The following is an 11,916-nucleotide window of genomic DNA, read 5'->3' on the forward strand; positions in this document are numbered from 1 at the left end:
GTGTGGAGTAATAGTAGTAGATGCAGGCAGGAGTCGGTCTACTTGTCACGGACATGATGCCTATATACATGATCATGCCTAGATAATCTCATAATTATTCGCTTTTGTATGAATTGCTCGACAGTAATTTGTTCACCCACCGTAATACTTATGCTATCTTGAGAGAAGCCACTAGTGAAACCTACGGGCCCGGGTCTATATCTTATCATATAAGCTTTCAATCTACTTTTAGTTGCATCTTTACTTTTCCAACCTATATCATAAAATACCAAAAATATATTTATCTTATAATATTATCTCTATCAGATCTCACTTTCGCAAGTGGCCATGAAGGGATTAACATCCCCTTTATTGCGTTGGTTGCGAGTTCTTCTTTGTTTGTGTAGGTGTGTGGGACTTGTGAGGAGCCTCCTACTGGATTGATACCTTGGTTCTCAAAAACTGAGGGAAATACTTACGCTACTATTGCTGCATCACCCTTTCCTCTTCAAGGAAAACCAACGCAAGCTCAAGACGTAGCAAGAAGGATTTCTGGCGCCGTTGCCGGGGAGGTCTTCGCTCAAGTCAAGACATACCAAGTACCCATCACAAACTCATCTCCCTCGCATTACATTATTTGCCATTTGCCTCTCTTTTTCCTCTCCCCCACTTCACCCTTGTCGTTTTATTCGCCCTCTCTTTCCCAATCTCCAATCTCTCGCTTGCCTTTTTGTTTGCTTGTGTGTTGGATTGCTTGTCGTGATGGCGCAAATAATACCAAATTGTGTGACTTTTCCAATACCAATAATAATGATTTCCTTAGTACTCTGATTGCTCCTCTTAATGATGTTGAGTCTTGTGAAATCAATGTTGCTTTGCTGAATCTTGTTATGAAAGATCAATTCTCCGGCATTCCTAGTGAAGATGCCGCTACCCATCTAAACAACTTTGTTGATTTATGTGAGATGCAAAAGAAGAAAGATACAAATAATGATATTGTTAAATTGAAGTTATTTCCGTTTTCACTTAGAGATCGTGCTAAAGTTTGGTTTTCGTCTTTGCCTAAGAATAGTATTGATTCATGGAATAAGTGCAAAGATGCTTTTATCTCTAAGTATTTTCCTCCCGCTAAAATTATCTCTCTTAGGAACGATGTTATGAATTTTAAACAACTTGATCATGAGCATGTTGCCCAATCTTTGGAAAGAATGAAATTGATGATTCACAATTGCCCTACTCATGGTTTGAATTTATGGATGATCATACAAAAATTTTATGCCAGATTGAATTTTGCTTCTAGAAATCTTTTAGATTCGGCCGTGGGAGGCACTTTTATGGAGATCACCTTAGGAGAAGCTACTAAACTCCTTGATAATATTATGGCTAATTATTCTCAATGGCACACCGAAAGATCTACTAGTAAAAAAGTGCATGCTATAGAAGAAATTAATGTTTTTGAGTGGAAAGATGGATGAACTTATGAAATTGTTTTCTACTAAGAGTGCTCCTATTGATCCCAATGATATGCCTTTGTCTACTTTGATTGAGAATAATAATGAATCTATGGATGTGAATTTTGTTGGTAGGAATAATTTTGGTAACAATGCTTATAGAGGAAACTTTAATCCTAGACCGTTCCCTAGTAATTCCCCTAATAATTATGGAAATTACTACATTAATTCTTATGGTAATTATAATAAGATGCCCTCTGATTTTGAGAATAGTGTTAAAGAATTTATGATCTCTCAAAAGAATTTTAATGCTTTGCTTGAAGAAAAATTGCTTAAAGTCAATGATTTGGCTAGGAACGTTGATAGACTTTCGCTTGATGTTGATTCTTTGAAACTTAGATCTACTCCTCCTAAGCATGATATCAATGAGTCTCTCAAAGCTATGAGAATTTCCATTGATGAGTGCAAAGAAAGAACCGCTAGATTGCGTGCTAAGAAAGATTGCTTTGTAAAAGCGTGTTCTTCTAGTTTCCATGAAAATAATGATGAAGATCTAAAGGTTATTGATGTGTCCCCTATTAAATATTTTTTTTGCAATATGAATCTTAATAATGATGGGACTGGAGATGAGTCAACTTTAGTTAAAAGGCGTCCCAATGATTTGGAGTTTTTAGATCTTGATGCTAAATTTGGTAAAAGTGGGATTGGAGAGGTCAAGACTTTAAATAGCATTGAACCCACTATCTTGGATTTCAAGGAATTTAATTATGATAATTGTTCTTTAGTAGATTGTATTTCCTTGTTGCAATCCGTGTTGAATTCTCCTCATGCTTATAGTCAAAATAAAGCTTTTACCAAACATATTGTTGATGCCTTGATGCAATCTTATGATGAAAAACTTAATTTGGAAGTTTCTATACCTAGAAAACTTAATGATGAGTGGGAACCTACTATAAAGATTAAAATTAAAGATCATGGGTGTTATGCTTTATGTGATTTGGGTGCTAGTGTTTCCACGATTCCGAAAACCTTATGCGATATTCTAGGTTTCCATGATCTTGATGATTGCTCTTTAAATTTGCACCTTGTGGATTCTACCATTAAGAAGCCTATGGGAAGAATCAATGATGTTCTTATTGTTGCAAATAGGAACTATGTGCCCATAGATTTTATCGTTCTTGACATAGATTGCAATCTTTCATGTCCTATTATTCTTGGTAGACCTTTCCTTAGAACGATTGGTGCGATTATTGATAAGAAGGAAGGGAATATTAGATTCCAGTTTCCATTAAGGAAAGGCATGCAGCACTTTCGAAGAAAGAAATTTAAATTACTTATGAATCTATCATGCGAGCTACTTATGAATTGAGTGCCAAAGATGACACTACTTAGATCTATCCTCGCTTTTATGCCTAGCTAGGGGCGTTAAACGATAGCGCTAGTTGGGAGGCAACCCAATTTTATTTTAGTTTTTGTTTTTGCTTCTGTTTAGTAATAAATTTTCCATCTACCTTCTGTTTGGATGTGTTTTCATGTTTTAATTAGTGTTTGTGCCAAGTAGAACCTATAGGATAACCTATGGTGATAGTTAATTTGATTTTGCTGAAAACAGAAACTTTGCGAGCACGAAAATAATTTTAGTAATTCACAGAAATGTGCTTTTGCATTGATTATTTTAGCTGTCGATCAATAGACAAATTGCCCAGGACTTCCTATTTTGGAAGGATTTTTAGAGTTCCAGAAGTATTTGAGAGTTACATATTGCTACAGACTGTTCTGTTTTTGACAGATTATGTTTTTCGTGTGTTGTTTGCTTATTTTGATGCATCTATGGCTAGTATTAAGTGGTATCAACCAGAGAGAAGTTGGAATACAGTAGGTTTAGCACCAATATAAATAAATAAAGAGTTCATTACAGTACCTTATGTGGTGGGTTTTTTTCTTGCACTAATGGAGCTTATGAGATTTCCTGTTGAGTTTTGTGTTGTGAAGTTTTCAAGTTTTGGGTAAAGATTTGATGGACTATGGAATAAGGAGTGGCAAGAGCCTAAGATTGGGGATGCCCATGGCACCCCAAGATATTAAAGGATAACCAAAAGCCTAAGCTTTGGAATGCCCCGAAAGGCATCCCCTCTTTCGTCTTTGTCTATCGGTAACTTTACTTGGAGCTATATTTTTATTCACCACATGATATGTGTTTTGCTTGGAGCGTCTTGTATGATATTAGTCTTTGATTTCTAGTTTACCACAATTATCCTTGCTGTACACACATTTTGGGAGAAGCCCACTTGTTTGGAATTTATTAGAATACTCTATGTGCTTCATTTATATCTTTTGAGCTAAATAGATTTTGCTCTAGCGCTTCACTTATATCTTTTAGAGCACGGCGGTGGCTTAATTTTGTAGAAATTGTTAATATCTCATGATTCACTTATATTATTTTGAGAGTCTTTTAGAACAGCATGGTATTTACTATTGTTAGAAAATTGGTCCTAGAATGATGGGCATCCAAGTTTGGTATAATAAAAACTATCATAGGAAGTGAATTGGATGCTATGATCAATTTGATACTTGATAATTGTTTTGAGATATGGAGGTGGTGATATTAGAGTCATGCTATTTGGGTGATTATGAATTTAAAGAATGCTTGTGTTGAAGTTGGCAAGTCCCGTAGCATACACGTATGGTAAAAGTTGTGTAACAAATTTGAAACATGAGGTGTTCTTAGTTTGTCATCCTTATGAGTGGCGGTCAGGGACGAGCGATGGTCTTTTCCTACCAATCTATCCCCCTAGAAGCATGCGCGTAGTGCTTGGCTTTTGATAAGTTGTAGATTTTTGCAATAAGTATATGAGTTCTTTATGACTAATGTTCAGTCCATGGATTATACGCACTCTCACCCTTCCATCATTGCTAGCCTCTTCGGTACCATGCATTGCCCTTTCTCACCTTGAGAGTTGGTGCAAACTTCGCCGGTGCATCCAAACCCCATGATACGATACGCTCTATCACACATAAACCTCCTTATATCTTCCTCAAAACAGCCACCATACCTACCTATTATAGCATTTCCATAGGCATTCCGAGATATATTGCCATGCAACTTTCCACCGTTCCGTTCATCATCACGACACACATCATCATTGTCATATTGCCTTGCATGAACATGTAGTTGACATTGTATTTGTGGCAAAGCCACCATGCATAATTTTTCATGAATGTCACTCTTGATTCATTGCCCATCCCGGTACACCGCCGGAGGCATTCATATAGAGTCATATCTTGTTCTAGTTTTGAGTTGTAATTCATGAGTTGTAAATAAATAGAAGTGTGCTGATCATCATTATTAGAGCATTGTCCCCAAATAAAAAAAGTGAAAGGCCAAATAAAAAAAGAATGGCCCAAAAAAAAGGGGCAATGTTTCTATCCTTTTCCACACTTGTGCTTCAAAGTAGCACCATGTTCTTCATATAGAGAGTCTCATATGTTGTCACTTCCATATACTAGTGGGAATTTTTCATTATAGAACTTGGCTTGTATATTCCTATGATGGGCTTCCTCAAATGCCCTAGGTCTTCGTGAGCAAGCAAGTTGGATGCACACCCACTTAGTTTATTTTGTTGAGCTTTCATACATTTATAGCTCTAGTGCATCCGTTGCATGGCAATCCCTACTCCTCATGTTGACATTAATTTATGGGCATCTCCATAGCCCGTTGATTATCCTCGTCAATGTGAGACTTTCTCCCTTTTTTGTCTTCTCCACACAACCTCCATCATCATATTCTATTCCACCCATAGTGCTATATCCATGGCTCACGCTCATGTATTGCGTGAAAGTTAAAAAAAGTTTGAGATTATTTAAGTATGAAACAATTGCTTGGCTTGTCATCGGGGTTGTGCAAGATGAGAGCATTTTTGTGTGACGAAAATGAAGCATGACATAACTATATGATTTTGTAGGGATGAACTTTCTTTAGCCATGTTATTTTGAGAAGACATGATTGCTTTGATTAGTGTGCTTGAAGTATTACTATTTCTTATGTCAATATGAACTTTTATTTTGGATCATTTGGATCTGAACATTCATGCCACAATAAAGAAAATTACATTGAGAATTATGCTAGGTAGCATCCCACATCAAAAATTCTATTTTTATCATTTACCTACTCGAGGACGAGCAGGAATTAAGCTTGGGGATGCTTGATACGTCTCCAATGTATCTATAATTTTTTATTGTTCAATGCTATTATATTACCCGTTTTGGATGTTTATGGGCTTTACTTTACACTTTTATATCATTTTTGGGACTAACCTACTAACCAGAGGCGCAACCCAAATTTCTGTTTTTTGCCTATTTCAGTGTTTCGAAGAAAAGGAATATCAAATGGAGTCCAAACGGAATGAAACCTTCGGGAGCGATCTTTCTGGAACAAACGTGATCCAGAGGACTTGGAGTGGAAGTCAAGAAACAAGCCAGGCGTCCACGAGGGTGCCCGGTGTGCCCCCTATAGGTGGGGGCGCCCCCCACCCTCATGGGCCCCTCAAGCGTCCACCGACCTACTTCTTCCTCCTATATATACCCACGTACCCTGAAACCATCGGGGAGCACAACGAAAAACTATTTCCATCGTTGTAACCTTCTGTATCTGCGAGATCCCATCTTGGAGCCTTCACTGGCGCTCCGCCGGAGGGGTAATCGACCACGGAGGGCCTCTACATCATCTCCAAGGCCCTTCCGATGAGTTGTGAGTAGTTTACCACAGACCTTCGGGTCCATAGTTATTAGCTAGATGGCTTCTTCTCTCTCTTTGAATCTCAATACAAAGTTCTCCTTGATCTTCTTGGAGATCTATTTGATGTAACTCTTTTTGCGGTGTGTTTGTCGAGATCCGATGAATTGTGGGTTTATGATCAAGTTTATCTATGAGAAATATTTGAATCTCCTCTGAATTCTTTTATGTGTGATTAAGTTATCTTTGCAAGTCTCTACGAATTATCAGTTTGGTTTGGCCTACTAGATTGATCTTTCTTGCAATGGGAGAAGTGCTTAGCTTTGGGTTCAATCTTACGGTGTCCTTTCCCAGTGACAGCAGGGGCAGCAAGACACGTATTGTATTGTTGCTCGAGGATAAAAAGATGGGGTTTATATCATATTGCATGAGTTTATCCCTCTACATCATGTCATCTTTCTTAATGCGTTACTTTGTTCTTTATGAACTTAATACTCTAGATGCATGCTGGATAGCGGTCGATGTGTGGAGTAATAGTAGTAGATGCAGGCAGGAGTAGGTCTACTTGTCACAGACGTGATGCCTATATACACGATCATGCCTAGATAATCTCATAATTATTCGCTTTTCTATCAATTGCTCGGCAGTAATTTATTCACCCACCGTAATACTTATGCTATCATGAGAGAAGCCACTAGTGAAACCTATGGCCCCCGGGTCTATATCCTATCATATAAGCTTTCAATCTACTTTTAGTTGCATCTTTACTTTTCCAATCTATATCATAAAATACCAAAAATATATCTTATCATATTATCTCTATCAGATCTCACTTTTGCAAGTGGCCGTGAAGGGATTGACAACCCCTTTATTGTGTCGGTTGCGAGTTCTTGTTTGTTTGTGTAGGTGCGTGGGACTTGTGAGGAGCCTCCTACTGGATTGATACCTTGGTTCTCAAAAACTGAGGGAAATACTTACACTACTATTGCTGCATCACCCTTTCCTCTTCAAGGAAAACCAACGCAAGCTCAAGACGTAGCACTAAGCCCTTCTCTTTCCAGGAGGTGAGCCGCATGGGGACGCTGGATCGAAATTCGGGGGCCGCCACCCAGTTGGTGTCACGCGGCTCGGCGATGTAGAACCACCCCGATTGCCACCCCTTCACGGTCTCCACAAAGGAGCGTTCGGGCCAGGTGACATTGGGCATCTTGCCCACCATGGCGCCCCCGCACTCAGCTTGTTGGCCGCCCACCACCTTTGGCTTCACGTTGAAGGTCTTCAGCCATAGGCCGAAGTGGGGTGTCGGTGTCAAAACCGGTGGATCTCGGGTAGGGGGTCCCGAACTGTGCGTCTAGGCGGATGGTAACAGGAGACAAGGGACACGATGTTTTCACCCAGATTCGGGCCCTCTCAATGGAGGTAAAACCCTACTCCTGCTTGATTGATATTGATGATATGGATAGTACAAGAGTGGATCTACCACGAGATCAAGGAGGCTAAACCCTAGAATCTAGCCTATGGTATGATTGTTGTTATTGTTGTTGTCCTACGGACTAAAACCCTCCGGTTTATATAGACACCGGAGAGGGCTAGGGTTACACAGAGTCGGTTACAATGGTAGGAGATCTACATATCCGTATTTCCAAGCTTGCCTTCCACGTCAAGGAAAGTCCCATCCGGACACGGGATGAAGTCTTCAATCTTGTATCTTCATAGTCTTGGAGTCCGCCGATGATGATAGTTCGGCTATCCGGACACCCCCTAGTCCAGGACTCCCTCAGTAGCCCCTGAACCAGGCTTCAATGACGACGAGTCTGGCGCGCATATTGTCTTCGGCATTGCAAGGCGGGTTCTCCTCCGTATAATTCATAGAAGATTGTGAACACCAGGATAGTGTCCGGCTCTGTAAAATAAATTCCACATACCACCGTAGAGAGAATAATATTTACACAAGTTCAATCTGCTGACGTATTTTGTGGCGTGACGTCACACCACAACCAAGCTTTTACTCGTTTTTATTATACCACCTCAGCGCATTTAGTGAAGCGGTTTCTTTGGCACGTCTTGTTGAAGCAGAGATCGTGTTCCCCTTATTCCCGGATTCCCATCAGCACGGACGTGGGTAACCCAACCACGCCATTGATTGCGGCGCTTGGGAGATAAGCGAGTTTTACCAGGCCAGTAGGGACGTATAGTCATCCGCCCATATATAAGGGGATAAGGTTCCACCTTTTCTACCTACGCCTTCTTCCTCCTTTGCTTATCCATCTCCGCGCACTCGAGCTCCAGCACCAGAGTCCGCACATCTCACTTCGACCTTCTCCAGCCATGTCCGGAGCGGGAGGCAAGTGGATGGCCTCCTCCGTTACGGAGGGGCACATCGAGAAGCTGCGCAGCGCCGGATATCTGTCCAGCGACATCGCGCATCGGCTGCCCGACGAGGGGCAGCTCATCCCCACCCCCAGGCCCCATGAGAGGGTGGTATTCCTTCCCCATTTCCTCCACGGACTGGGCTTCCCACTCCACCCCTTTGTCCGGGGGCTCATGTTTAACTACGGCCTGGATTTCCATGATCTGGCCCCAAATTTTATCCTCAATATCTCGGCGTTTATCGTCGTGTGTGAGGCCTTCCTCTGCATCCAGCCCCACTTCGGCTTGTGGCTAAAGACCTTCAATGTCAAGCTGAAGGTTGTGAAGGGCAGCCAAGCGGAGTGCGGAGGCGCCATGGTGGGCAAAATGCCCAACGTCACTTGGCTCGAGGGTGCCTTCGTGGAATCCATCAAAGGGTGGCAATCGGGGTGGTTCTACATCACCGAGCCGCGTGACCCTAAATGGGCAGCGGCCCCCAAATTCAGATCTGGCATCCCCATGCAGCTCACCTCCTGAAAAGAGAAGGGCTTGCTATGGGGTAGTTCGGAAGAGCTGACCGGACTCCAGTCCTGTCTCCAGACCCTGGTGAACAAGAAGCTCAAGCTTGTCAACGTGATCCAGGTCATGCTCGTCCGCCGGATTCTCCCCTGCCAGCAACGGGACTTCAATTTGTGGGAGTTTGATCTGGCACAGCACCGGACCTTGAGCGGGCTCTTCGACACTACGTACGAAGCTGCCTGGAGGGTGCTGTTCAAGGGCGCCGAAGCTCCCGCATCCGCTACCGAAGATCGCGGATTCAGCACGCAGCGTCCAGCTGGCGAGGTATGCCATGTTACCCTTTATGGGACACTTGCTTTTCATGTTTTGACCTTGTGCGGGATCTAATCTCCCAATACCTTTAACAGGTGTCGGAGTAATGGGCGACGGGTACCCCGAAGACGGCAAGACGATATTTCAAGACATCGGAACTAGCAAAGCCCCTCAGTCCGACTGCCCGGCCGCTCCTGCCGGCTCCCCGTCCGACTGCTCTGCCCAGCGGGCTGCCGACTACAGCCCGACCCGACACCGACAAGACTCGGACGAGACGGCCATACCGCGGACGAGACAGCTGTACCGCAACGTCATCTACAGTGTACCATGTCCCCTAGGTACTGATTTATAAAGTACCCCAGGGGACAAGCATATGACATGCACCATGCCACTAGCTATGCCTACATAGCTTGGCTTGTAAGCTACCCAAGGTAGCTTACAACCAAAGCCACCACCCATGCCACTAGCTAGCTTACACATTAAGCTAGCTACACACTATAAAAGGAGGCCTCATCCATCCATCCAGGAGGATGGAGTCCCACGGCCACGCCACATGCACTTGGCCGGCCACAAGGCCACTCACGCATGCCTCAGGCACATGCAGCCACTAGCTCATATGCATATGTACCAAGTCAAATGACTATGGCACTGACTCCAGATACAGCATCAGGAGCACTTTGTACTGCCCGATGTACAACCCAGATATATATCCAGACATGCAGGAGTAGGGGTGTTATCTCTCCGGAGAGCCCTGAACCTGGGTAAACTACCGCGTGCTATTCGCATACCCGCTCCCGGGCCTATCAGCAGCAGTCTTACCCTCACACGAAGCCACCTTGTGGCATATGTCGTCTTACACCCCCCGTGAGAATGCCACGACATTTGGCGCCCACCGTGGTGTGGTACTACTACTATGCTACCACGCTGCTGCTGGTTTCGCTGTCCGGGCGGGACCATCCTCGTCTTCTCCGCCGCTGCATCGCGCCGTCTCTCCGGTAGCGCTCGGGGGCTCGACTTCGACCCGCCCCCGGAGCGGCCGTGCGGGCTTCACCACCACCGCAACGCCGACCATCCGTCCGCGTGCGTGCCGCGCGCGGGGCCTCGTTTCGGTCGGCCGTGGCAATCCACGCGCTGCTCGTGTTTGCTCCTCTCCGTGCTACGCCTTGCTCTGGCCGGAACGCGCATTAGCTTCTCCACATGCCATCTTTGCTAGCTAGCTAGATGCAAGTCAAAGTATGGTCAAACCATAGCCATGCACCACCCATGCAATGCCCATACACCACTTGTACAATGGCCAGATACGTCCCAGATGATAGCCGTATAATGGTCATGCATTTCTCAGACACTTCCTAGACTATGGACAGACAATGACCATATATTAGTCAGACAATTGACTAGTACGCAGGCTGCTCCGTCCGCGGCCATGCGCCAGCTCCACCACGGCTGTCCGGCGTACAGCCCACCCCCGCCCGCTGCTTCACCCTTGCTGCTTCCTTCCCGCGGCCGCGCGCTGCTGCAGCCCCCTGCGCGCTGGGCTGCTGCTCCGTGCTGCTCCAGCTCCGCCGCATCCCCTCGCGCCCCGGATCCTTGCCTTGACCCCGAGTGCCCACCTCGCCCTCTCCATCCTCCGGTGCAATCCCGCACGCGTGCACCGGACCGGGCTTCCTGTGGCTCTGCTCCAACCCCTCCCGCGGCCTCCTCTCCCGCGTCGCCGCGAAACCCACCCCGGAGCGCCACCGCGTCATCCCCCCGACTCCGTGCCCGCACCGCCGTGGCCGAGTCCCATGAGCCGGCGCTGCCGCGCGCCCGCCCGCCGGGTCCGGCTCCGCGCCCCCCTGGTCCGGGTCCTCCCGCGCCGCTGTGCCGTCGGCGCCGAGTCCGGCTCCTCCCGCCTCGCTGCGCCGACTCCGCCGTCGGCGCCGAGTCCGGCACAACCCACGCAGGCTGGTTTCCGCCTGCCTCCCGGCCTCTCGAGATCCCTGCCGGGTCGCCGCGCCTCCGGCCGCCTTCCCGTGCCGGCCCGCTGGCCTCCCGAGCCCCTGCCAGCTCGCCGCGCCTGCCGGCTTCGCACGTGCCTGGCCGCTGGGTTGCAGCGCCCACGCATTCCTCCGCCCGGCTTCAGGTTGCGCCCGGCCTCCGTAGTCGCCGCGCCGGCTCCGCCCGCATCCCGGCCGCCCGCGCGCCGCTGGCCGGCTCGCTGCTCCGCCTCCGGCCTGTGCCAGCCGGCTCCCGCACGCCGGCTCCGTCTCCGGCCTGCGCAGGCCGACTTCGCCTCCGACCCGTCCGCCTGCCAGCTCCCGCCCCGTGTGCCTTGAGGCCGGCTGCGCCCGCGCGTTCTGTCGCTGGCTGGAGAAAAAAGAGAGAAAAAAAAGGGGGGCGGGTGAGAGAAAAGTCAAGGGCCGGCTGCCCAAGCCGGCTGAGAAAGAAGTGGCCGAGTGCCCAGCCGGCTGGTAAAAAGAGAGAGAGAGAAAAGAGAGAGAGAGGGCGGCTGGGAGAAAAAGAAAAAGGGCCGACTGCCCGCTGTGGCCGGCTGCTCGTGCAAAGGAAAAGAGGTCCGACTGACCAAGTCAACAG

This window comes from Triticum aestivum, chromosome 6B, assembly GCF_018294505.1.
Source record: "Triticum aestivum cultivar Chinese Spring chromosome 6B, IWGSC CS RefSeq v2.1, whole genome shotgun sequence".
Lineage (NCBI taxonomy): Eukaryota > Viridiplantae > Streptophyta > Magnoliopsida > Poales > Poaceae > Triticum > Triticum aestivum.